This window comes from Myotis davidii, unplaced genomic scaffold, assembly GCF_000327345.1.
Source record: "Myotis davidii unplaced genomic scaffold, ASM32734v1 scaffold44, whole genome shotgun sequence".
Taxonomy (NCBI): Eukaryota; Metazoa; Chordata; class Mammalia; order Chiroptera; family Vespertilionidae; genus Myotis; species Myotis davidii.
Genome location: NW_006299705.1, coordinates 15,903,883 through 15,915,159, shown reverse-complemented (window position 1 = coordinate 15,915,159; position 11,277 = coordinate 15,903,883). Strand labels below are relative to the sequence as shown.

Genomic DNA, 11,277 nt, shown 5'->3' with positions numbered 1-11,277 from the left:
TTAGATGGCAAATCTCCCTTTCTGCCCATTTCCTCTCCATTTCTGCCTTTCTTTTTTCTTGCTCCATTTTATCCTTCAGGTTTTTGATTTTTTTTTTTTTTATATTTCTCTCTTACTTGCCTTTTCTCTCTCTCCAATTCAGCTTTGTATTTTTCTTGTTTCACTTGAATCTGTTTCTGAATCTCCTCCTCTGCCCTTTGGCACATCTCATCAGTGTAGATTCTCCCTCATCCTGCATCACCATGCGCTGGACCAGGTCCAACAGCTGTGCCCTCTGAGCCTCCTGCTCAGCTCCTGTTGCCTTATTGTTGAACTCACAGTGACGACCCCTGAAATGCTCCAACAGATCTTGAATGCCTTGTGGAGCTTCCTTTAAGTAATCATGGAACTCCATGCCATCTGGTCATCTTTCCGGGTGAATAAGAGAATCATGCATCTCCTAGCTTGGGATCCAAACATTGACAGCATCTTCTCCATGGCCTTTTGTTCTTCCTTTGTCTACCGGCCCAGTAGGACCACCAGGAGCACAGCATGAGGGCCAGGGGAAGTCAGGAGGATGCAATTAGCAATCCCCCTTTGTGTGTCAGCATCCCGTGCCTCAGTGTGGAAAATGCCAGGTGTGTCCACGACAACAATCTCTCTCCCATTCCACGTGCTGCTCCCTTTCTGACAGACCTTAGTGATGGATTTTGCTGCCATGCTGGAATGAAATGCTTTCTTTCCAAGGATGCTGTTCCCTGTGGCACTTTTTCCTCCTCCAGCCTTACCCACTAAGACAAGTCGCAGTTGTGAATCTCTGGGGTCTTGGTTTCCAATCCCATGGCCGGTCCTGGATTCACTGAAGTTGAAAGGAGAAATGTCCAATTGAGCTGCCATCATAGTTTGAATTTCCACGGCTGAGGTGCGGGAGAAGGTGCGGACTTGTGGCATCTGGGGAGAGGTTGGGGAGAGGTGCCATTTCCTTTTAAAGGATGTGTCCATTCCTATTGTGTAGACATTAAAATGTGTCTATTTTGTTGGCATAAAGTTGTCCATTGTCTTGTCTTATAATCCTTTGATTTTTGTACGTTCAGTAGTGACATCTTTTTCATTATTTTGATAATTTGTATCTTTTTTTTTACCAGTCTAGCTAAAGGTGTGAGATTTTGTTGATCTTTCCAAAGAACCACCTTTTCTTTTCTCTATTGCTTTTATCTTTTCTATGTTATTTATTTCTGCTGTACTCTTGTGTTGCTCCTCTTCTTGCTTTGGATGTGGTTTCTCTTCTTTTTTTTTCTGGTGATTGAGTCTTATGTTATCTATTTGTGATCTTTCTTCTTTTCTGAAATAGGTGGAATTAATAGGTTTCCTTCTAAACACTGCTTTTTCTGTATCCTATAAAATACAACATGTTGCCCTAGCCGGTTTGGCTCAGTGGATAGAGCGTCGGCCTGGAGACTGAAGGGTCCCAGGTTTGATTCCAGTCAAGGGCATGTACCTTGGTTGTGGGCACATCCCCAGTGGGGGGTGTGCAGGAGGCAGCTGATCGATGCTTCTCTCTCATCGATTTTTCTAACTCACTATCCCTCTCCCTTCCCCTCTGTAAAAAATCAATAAAATATATTTTTAAAAAAATACAACATGCTATGTTTTCACTATCATTCAGTAAAAAATATTTTCTAATATCCCATGCGATTTCTTTTTGACATTGTTATGTAGAAGTGTGCTCTTTAATTTCCAAATATTGGGTTTTTTTAAAGATTTACTTTTGCTATTGATTTCTAATTTATTTCTGTTGTATTCTTAGAACATTTTATACTTTCATTTATTGAGACTTCTTGTGACGTGGCATATAGTCTATTTTGAAAAATGTTTTTTGGAATTTGAAAAAAAAAAGTGTACTCCTCAGTTACTGAGTGAAGTAATCTATATATTTAAGTTAGATTGGACAGGGGGACAGTATTTAAATATTCTAAACTCTTGCTGATTTTCTGTTTAGTCCTGTCCATTCCTGAGAACAGAGCTTTGAAATATCTAACTATAATAAATGATTTATTTCTTCTTTTGATTCTGTCATTTTTTTCCTCCATTGATCTTGGTGTTTTGTTTTAGGTGGATATACATTTATATCTTTTTAATGTATTTTTCCTTTTATCATTTTGAAATATCAGTTTCCCTCAAATGTTTCTTAAAGCCTGTTTTGTCTGATATTAGTGTAGTAACATCAGCTCTATTATAGTTACTGTTTGCTTGGAATATCCTTTTCTATCTACTTTTAATCTATTTTTTGTATTTGAATATGTCTCATAAATGACACATAGTTGGATCTTGCTTTTTTTAATCTATTTTGACAATTCCTGTTTTTTAAAAAAATGTTTTTTATTTTAGAGAGAGGAAGGGAGAGGGATAAAGAGATAGAAACATCGATGAGAGAGAAACATCAATTGGCTGCCTCCTGCACGTCGCTGGGGATCCAGCCTGCAGCCCAGGCATGCGCCCTGACCAGGGATCAAACCAGTGACCTCCTGGTTCATGGGTCACTGCTCAACCACTGAGCCACACTGGCTGGGCCTGCTTTTGATTGAGATTAAACCATTCACATGTACTGTGCTTATTGGTATAGTTAGGTTTACATTTTCCATTATACTTTACTTTTATATGACTCCTATCTTTTTTATTCCTTTCTTCTGCCTTCACTGCTTTTTTTATATTAAATGAATATTTTTAGTGTATCCACTTTTAAATTTCTAGTGTAACTTTACCTTTTAAAAAGTTATTTTCTAAGTGCCTGCTCCGGAGAATACATTCTACCTTTTAATTTACCACAACCAACTTAATACAATCTAGTTAATATCAACTTAATTTTGACAAAATATAGAAACTTTGTTCTATTGTAGATCTATTTCTTCCTCCTTTTTCTGCTATTACTGCCATGTGTATTATATCCCTACATGTTATAAACTAAATAATACATTGTTATAGCTATTGTTTTATACAATCTATGCTTTTTTAAAAAAAAATCAATGAAAATAAATGAAATAACATTTCAGAGTCTTTCATATTAACCTACATTTTTACCATCTGGTGTTATTTTCTCTTTTTTTGCTTTTAAATATATTTTTATTGATTTTTGAGAGGAAGGAAGAGAGAGGGAATGGAAACATCAATGATGAGAGAGAATCATTGATCAGCTGCCTCCTGCACATCCCACAGTGGGGATCGAGCCCACAACCCAGGCTTGTGCCCTTGACCAGAACCGAACCTGGAAGTCTTCAGGACCGGAATAGAACCTGGGACTCTTCAGTCCACAGACTGACGTTCTATCCACGGAGTCAGACCGGCTAGGGCTGGTGTTATTTTTTTATAGATTGAAGAATTTCCTTATTTCCTTTAGTATTTAAGACAGATCTGCTTGCAGCAAATTCTCAATCTTTATTTTGTCTTCAGTTATTAAAGTGATGGTTTTATTTTGCCGTCAACTTAAAATATAGTTATTCTTAATATAGAATATTTGGCGGACAGTTTTTTTCCTTCAGCATTTTTAATTTCTCATTCCACTGACTTCTGGCCTTCATGGTTTCATTGATGCTTACCTGTGTGTGAAGAGATAGTTTTCTCTTGATGCTTTTAATTTCTTTGTCTTTGTCCTTTAATATTTTGATTTTGTTATGTCTAGAAACCTATCTCTTTATATTTGTCCTATACGGGGTCCTTTGAACTTCTTTGATGAGTAGATTAATGCTTGAGAGCATATTCAAAATGGCCGAGTGCAATTATCAAATCATATCTAATTTGATATATTTTTGTTCCTTATTCATGTATTTTTTTCTACTCCTTTATCTGTTCCCTCTCCCTCTGGGATACTATTAACAGGTTTTTTGATATGGTTATGATTGTCCCAAATGTCTCTGCATCTTTGCTCATTTTAAAAAATATCTTTTCTTTTTTTTTTTTTTTTTAGATTGGGTAATTTACATTAACTCTCTTTAATTCACCAATTCTTTTTACAGGTCATTTTGAATATGCTCTCAAGTCCCTCGAGAATTATCTTTTCATATATAGTGGACTTTTTAACTTCAAAATTTCATTAACTTCATTTTGTTCAAAAATTTCTGCCTCCTTACTGAGAATCTTTATTCATTGTTTTACTTTTTAAAATATGGTTATCTTTGGTTCTTTAAACAGATTTAAAATAGCTGCTTTGAAGTCTGTTTAAATTGAACTTCTAAGGACACTCAAAATGTTGCTATTGACTGCTTTTCCTCCCTCCCCCATTTCTTTGCATGCCTCATAATTTCTTGAAAACTGGACATTTTTAGATCATATATTGACACAACTTTGGATTCTGGTTTTGTAATCATTGAATGTTGTTGTTGCTTTGTTTGCTGGTTTCTTTGTTTGGTAATTTGCCCAAACTAAATTAGTGGCATCAATCTCCTCTGTGATATATGGCCACTGATGTATCTGGGTTTTCTTTTTTTTAAGATTTTTGTTTTGAGTTTTACATTTACCTTCCTAGGACTTGCCCCTGTGGCTGTGTAGCTTAAATGATAAGCTGATGGTTGGACAGTGGTTGTGATTAAACACTTCAGGTCAGTAAGTCGTCTCTCATCTCCTCGCGAATCTCTGTAATAGAGGAATGCATTTAAAGTTTACAGTTATCAGTTGTGTCCCAGTTTTTGCTTTCTGCTGGGCTCTTTCACATTTCCTCTGTGGCCATCATTGTTCAGCCAAAGCAATCTCTGCTAGCTTTGTTCCTCTTCAGTCTCTATTGCACATACTCAGCCTTAGCCAAGAATATGCTTGCCCCAGTTATGACCACGGCCTTGGGCTAATCGAGGTGTGTGGCTCTCCCTGCTTGCTGGCTTCTTAGATCTTCACTTCCACTGACACCATGATGGGCTTAGACATTACCTACCATTCAAACTCAAGTGAGCCCCCTTTGACCACAGCAGATACATTTCCAGTCCTGTGATCTTCCCCACCCCGGGAGGACCTCTGTGCTGTCTGAGCTGTGGTTGATGGTTATAAGAGTAGCTCCAGGCCAGAATGCCACAGGGCCCTCGTGTTCTTACCTAAAGATTAGCAGTTTTTCACATGTGAATATTTCTCAATTTGTTATATTCTTTTGGCCAATTTCTAGAGCACCAAAATAGTTGTATTTGTCAATTTTGTCTTGCTCCTTGGTTGTGTTTTTTTTTGGAAGAGTATTTGCTAATTGCACTCGGCCATAGGTGGAAGTCCTGTTTATGGTCTTGTATTATGTATACATTTTTTTTTCTTTACTCTCTTAGGATGATGGGAAAGTTGCACATTCTAGTAACTGATTTATCTCTATTTTCTTTGGAGTAAATTTTTGTTTTACATTGATCTCAAATGTGAAAAAAAAAGATTTTTTTAAAATGCCCAGTGGTCCTTGGCTTTGCATTCATATTAGAAAAGACAAAATAAAAAAGCTGCCTGGAAATTATATTTGGGTGGCACTGATTTGACTTGTATGCTTTGCTTTAGAGTGAATAGGTGGAACCATGAGTGTACCTGAAGTCAGAAGGGTCAGAAAGAGGCCATCTTTTTTGGGAGTACCTATATTTATGCTATGTTTTCTACTTTTCTAGGCAATTCATTGCCTCAAACACAATTCATTTCCTCTCATTTCCCTTTTTTTTATTTTTTACTCAAAGTAGATATTTAACTAAAGACAAAAAGAAAGTAGTTGCTTGTATACAAAGATAGGGGAGGGAGAATCAGGACAAATCTTCAAGTGACTGCATATTTCAGCTTCACTCCTTACTCCACACTCTGCCAGGGATATTAGCTCATTCTTTTAATTGCAGTGCTCCCTGCACACATTCTATCATTTGGCTTTTCCTGCTCTGTTTTTCCTATGAATGTTCCTTCATCTGTCTTACATATACAAATTTGTACGGAGGGCTTGCTCAGTCTCTTCACCATTATGGATTTACATCCTCTTCCCCCACCCCAACACACACCTTTATTATCTTTTTAAGAGGATTGCTAGAGGGAGATGGGGAAAAATACACACTCAGTGATCTTCTTAACCAAAAATTTTGTGCACATACTTTTAAACTAGAGACCTGGTGCACAAAATTCATGCACTTGCAGGGGGTGGGAGAGATGAGGGATCCCTCAGCACAGCCTGCACCCTCTTGCAGTCCAGGAGCCCTTGGGGGATGTCCAACTGATGGCTTAGGCCTGCTCCCTGTTCTCTTTGCGCCCGGCTTTTGGCTGAGCAGCGCTCCCTGTTCTCTTTGAGCCCGGCTTTTGGCTGAGCAGTGCTCCCCCCTGTGGGAGCGCACTGAACACCAGAGGAAACTCCTGCATTGAGCGGGATCAGGCCGGAACCAGCTCTCTGACATCCCCTGAGGGGTCCCAGATTGCGAAAGGGTGCAGGCCAGGTCGAGGAACCCCACTGGTGCATGATCGAGGCTGGGAGGGATGCAAGAGGTTGGCCAGCCAGGGAGGGACCACAGGAGGGCTCCAGGGCATGGCTGGCCTGTCTTGCTCAGTCCCAATCGGCCAGACCCCAGCAGCAAGCTAACCTACCAGTCAGAGCACCTGACCCCTGGTGGTCAGTGCACATGATAGCGAGTGGTTGAACGGCCTTAGCATATCATTAGCATATTACACTTTGATTGATTGAAAGGATGACCAGACGACTGGACACTTAACATGTTAGACTTCTATTATATAAGATGGTTGCAATGCTGTCTGGATGCTATTTTCACCTCTCCATTTTAGCATGTTCTACATTGCTGTACTTCATAATCATTGTTTGTAGTTGATTATGAACATACTTTAATGAAACAGTTTGTTGTGTTTTTATTATTATTATAATGGTTATTATTTTTAGTTATTGCCTCCTGTTTCCTTACCCTTTCCTCCATCCCACCATTATGTACATATACCTTTCCTCAGGTAACCAATGTTAACAACATTGACAGTTTGTGAAACAGTAAGTGCTACTATTTTCCTTTGGTCAAACTGATTGAAAGCTATCAAGAAGGATAGTTCACCCTAGAGCAGGCTGACATTGTCATCAAGAAAGTAATCTGAGTTATTTGTGGGGTTTCCAAGAAATGCTGTGATTTCAGCTGTGGAGGTAGGTGATGTGTTGTATCTCTGTAATGGCTTCCCTGTGTTGGCATCTCCACTTTAGTTCTTCCGTGGAAGTGAACCATATTACTTGTAATAACTCATCTGTTTCCTTTTGTTCAGATTCATTTCCCCAAGTGGTCAAGTTGTCTGTGAGGGTTTTGTCTGTTTCTGATAAACTGGAAACCAGCCTGGGATAGTAGATGTTAGTAACATTGAAGCACTTATTTGTCAGACACCAAAGAAAAGCCAAAAATTATATTTATCAAAAGTAACACTTGGGATCTTCTTCATATCAGTTTTCTAGTCAACCTAGGCCTAACTAAAAGAACAGTTTGGCTGATTATGGATAACAAAATAGTCTTTTCTATTAAAAAGTACATTTATTGCTTATTGCTTTTTTTTTAGTAAAGCAAGATAAAGAAGTATAGATTTTTGAAATGAAAAAGTAAAACTCATCACTTATACATAATGTAAAACTACAGAAAATAAAAAGTTTAGTAAATATCCTGGATAAAAATATCAATATACAAAATTTATACGGATACACATATAAACAAAAATGAAAAAAGCTTTGTAAACAGATATTGTCTAAATTAACATTCAAAATATGAAGTGCCTAGGAACACATCTATCATAACAAGAAATATGCAAAACTCCCTTGGAGAAAATAGAAAAGCATTACCGTGTGACAATAAGACCTCAGTAAGTGGAATGATATGTACAATGCACATGATGGAAAACTAAACATTTTGCAGGTGCCTAATTTGATCAGTGCAATGTCAACCAAATTTTTATCTGTTTTGATAGAGAAGGGAGAATACTTGATGAAAGGGTCTAAAATTAATTGGAAAGACAAAGGGCCAGTAGCTAAGAATAACAACAGTGTACATTGGTTCAGGGAAAGACAAGTAGTCTGGTGGAACCTTACTAGTGAAAGTGTATTCTGTGGACCCACCCACAGCATTGGTGGAGTTACCTGGGACCTTGTTAGAAATATACAGTCTCAAACCCCAACTCCAGATCAATTGAATCAGAATCTATTTGAACAAGATAACCAGAAGAGTGGAAAAAGATGGTTTTAATAAATTGTTATGGAGGAACTGGTAACTAAACAGGAAGAAAGTAATTGTATTGAAAGGCACTGCTTGTTTTTTGTCCTGCAACCTTCCCTTACTCTCTGTGATCTACATTTCTTTAGGGACATTTGAAAAATCAATGAAAATAAAAAGAATGTTTTGAATATGCATTTTCATAGGAGCCTCTGTTATCCATGTGCTTGTAAGCTGTGGATCACCTTGCTAATAAGGTTTTCTTAGGTGCTCCAACTTCAGCGTGTCTTTATGTATGTTCAGTATCTCTTAGATCTAGCTTGTATGTCATAACCTAATGATAGTACTGTCACTACCAATGTACAGAACTAATGTTGTGACTATATCCCCTCCATTGTAGCAGTGACAAAGTATTATCTAATTATTTTATAGGTGTGTTTTGTATATTTTGGAAAAAACTCTGCTGAAGATCCTAAAGAAAGGGTAGTTCTTTTACCAACAAACCAGAAGGAAATAACTTTCCACCTACTTAGGATTGGAAGACCAGCTCATTCTTAGCACCTTCTGAAACAAAATTAGGTAAGAAATGTTTTCATCATATGTCAAATAATTTGTGCCTCACCCACTTCATTTCCTTGAAGGCTTCTATAATTCTATTCCTTTGGCCTCTAAGAGAGAATATAGCTCACATTTTCCTTTAGGAAGTTAGTGTGCCAGCCAGCTGTCAGCCTTATGATGCGCCTGATCTCCCATGTCAGGGGAAGCACAATTCAATTTTAAACTAAGTCTGTGCAACAGTGCAGCAGGGCTGCCAGCGTCTCCCTTTATGTCTCTTTCTTTGAAATTCTTCCTTCCACCTGAACAGTATGGCTTTATTTTTAAATCCTTTGTATGAGATGAAACCAACCACTAACTAACTTTGCTTGTCGTTAGTTAAAAACCAGAGAATTGAAAGAAATAATCTGTAACTATTTCTGCAACCCTTTCTCATTTCTAGAAAATAAAGTACCACTGCTTGTTTAACTTATGACTTGTCTAAACATGTTGAAAGCATTGACAATAAGGCATAACACTCAGACTCTGAAAGGGAACTGTGAAAAGTTCAGTCAAAAGGGAAATGAAGAATAATTTATGAAAGGCGCGACAGATAATGATGCCACCCAGTTATTTTAAAATGCATCCATCTCACCTTGTAATGAATTAGATTTGTCAATAGCAAATGTTTTATGCACCACTTCTACGAAAAGTGGCGTGCTGGGGCTGCAGGGCTTTGAGGGGGGCTTCTTCAAAGCTTTACAAGTATCCTCGATTCAAAGACTTTATTTAAGTAATATATATTAAAAAGTTTATTTAAATAATATTAAGGTTGTGACACAAACACCAAATGACAAAAATCAGGAGTTTCAAAGCAGAGGCTGACATGCCATCACTATTTCACACAGTATCTGGTTTTCAAATGAGGGGTGTACCAGGCTGATTTGGGGATTGTGTGTCAGTTTAACGTTAAATTTTCTTGTTATTTTGGTTGTTGTCACAACCTTAATGTCAGTTTTTCAAATAGGTTTCTACATTTCCTTTGGTTTTGAGGTCATTAAAAAATGCATATGATAAATCTAACAGGCATAAATAGGTCACACGGAAGTGGAATTCCTTGCTTCTCGGGTGTTAAGAGACAGCTAATACCTGCCTTGTAAGTGGGGGAAGTTCGCTCAGACATTTCAATGAATTTCTGTTTTTCAGGAATTCTATTCAGACTAATATAAACCCAAATAACAAGACATGATGTTGAGATAATTCTGTTCACATTCTATTGTTCCTGTACCACTAATGCTAACCATTTGATCTTGGTGGTTATTACCTCTGTAGATGTTAAAAACCACAATTGATACTTTTTTCACTAAAATTACAAGTTAAACTTGATAATTATTTCAACTGAAGAATTCTTTTGGGAAAGACAGAAAGGGGAAAGAGGAGGGAGATTGTCAAGGGCGAGAAAAAAAAGAGACATATGTAATACTCTTTGTAATACTTTAAGCAATAAAACAATTTAAAAAAAAGAATTCCTATTCAGTGTAGTTGAGTGTAGGTAAACACTGCCTTAAATTTTTTCATATGGCAGTCCTTTTTATAAAGCACTGTTATGCAGAGTTTTGAAAATAAAATCTTGCTTTCTAAAGTAACACTTGTTACTTGTGTTAAATTTTTTCTCTAGTACCACACCAGACGTTAAAGGAGCAGCCAGGAGCATTCTGCAGGGAAAGGCAGAAAGGGGAAAGAGGAGGGAGAGAATAATCTACTTACCCACATTCCCCTCTCTCTTTTTTTTATTCTTTTGTTCAAAATGAGCTGCCAGGGCAGGTCTGCATTGCCTATGCTGAATCTACTTTTAATTTAGAATAAATATATTAGAATCTGTCCCACAGTTGTCTTTTTCAGCACCTGTGTTAGAGAAATAAAAGATGTAAAGAGAAGCAAATTGTTTATTGATCCTTTTCTGCTGACTCATAAAGATATTAACCAACCCAAAACACTTCCATAGCTATCATCTCCTCTTTGCTTGAACCACCAGATTTTATCCTTACTGGTTTTTTATCAATGACTGTGAAAACATTAATCACTTTTTTTCCACTGTACTTCATTTTTTATCTCTTTATTATATACTAGAGGCCCAGTGCACAAAAATTTGTGCACTCGTGGCCCGGGGGCGGGGGCTCCCTTAGCCTGGCCTGTGCCCTCTCATAGTCTGGGACCCCTCGGGAGATTACGACCTGCTGGCTTTGGCCTGCTCCCGGTTGGCAGAGGGCGATGCCACCCTCAGTCATGCTCAGGATAGGGCCGATTGGGGGGTTGGGGCACCGCCTCCTGTCACACTCAAGGCAGGGTTGATGGGAAGGTTGCAGGGCCACCCCCTTTCTCACACAGAGCAGGGCTCATCAGGGGGTTGTGGCACTGCCCCCTGTCACGCACAGAGCAGGGCCCATCAGGGGGGTTGGGGCTCCGTACCCTGTCACGCACAGAGCAGGGCCCATCAGGGAGTTGGGGAGCTCCCCCCTGTCACGCACAGAGCACGGCTGATCAGGGGGTTGAGGAGCTCCTCCCTGTCACTCACAGAGTAGGGCCGATAGGGGAGTTG

General features: G+C 38.5%; 1 protein-coding gene and 1 pseudogene across 1 annotated transcript in view; one reads left to right on the top strand and one right to left on the bottom strand.

The window, feature by feature from the left end:
* Positions 1 to 892, bottom strand: part of LOC102767649 — a 5,063-nt pseudogene extending 4,171 nt beyond the window's left edge.
* KIAA0825 (KIAA0825 ortholog) overlaps positions 1 to 11,277 on the top strand; it is a 357,466-nt gene that overhangs the window by 15,111 nt on the left and 331,078 nt on the right. Inside the window, exon 2 of the mRNA XM_006775530.2 lies at positions 8,577 to 8,723. The gene's annotated coding sequence lies outside the window, so the exon portion shown is untranslated. The remainder of the gene's footprint in view (positions 1 to 8,576; positions 8,724 to 11,277) is intronic.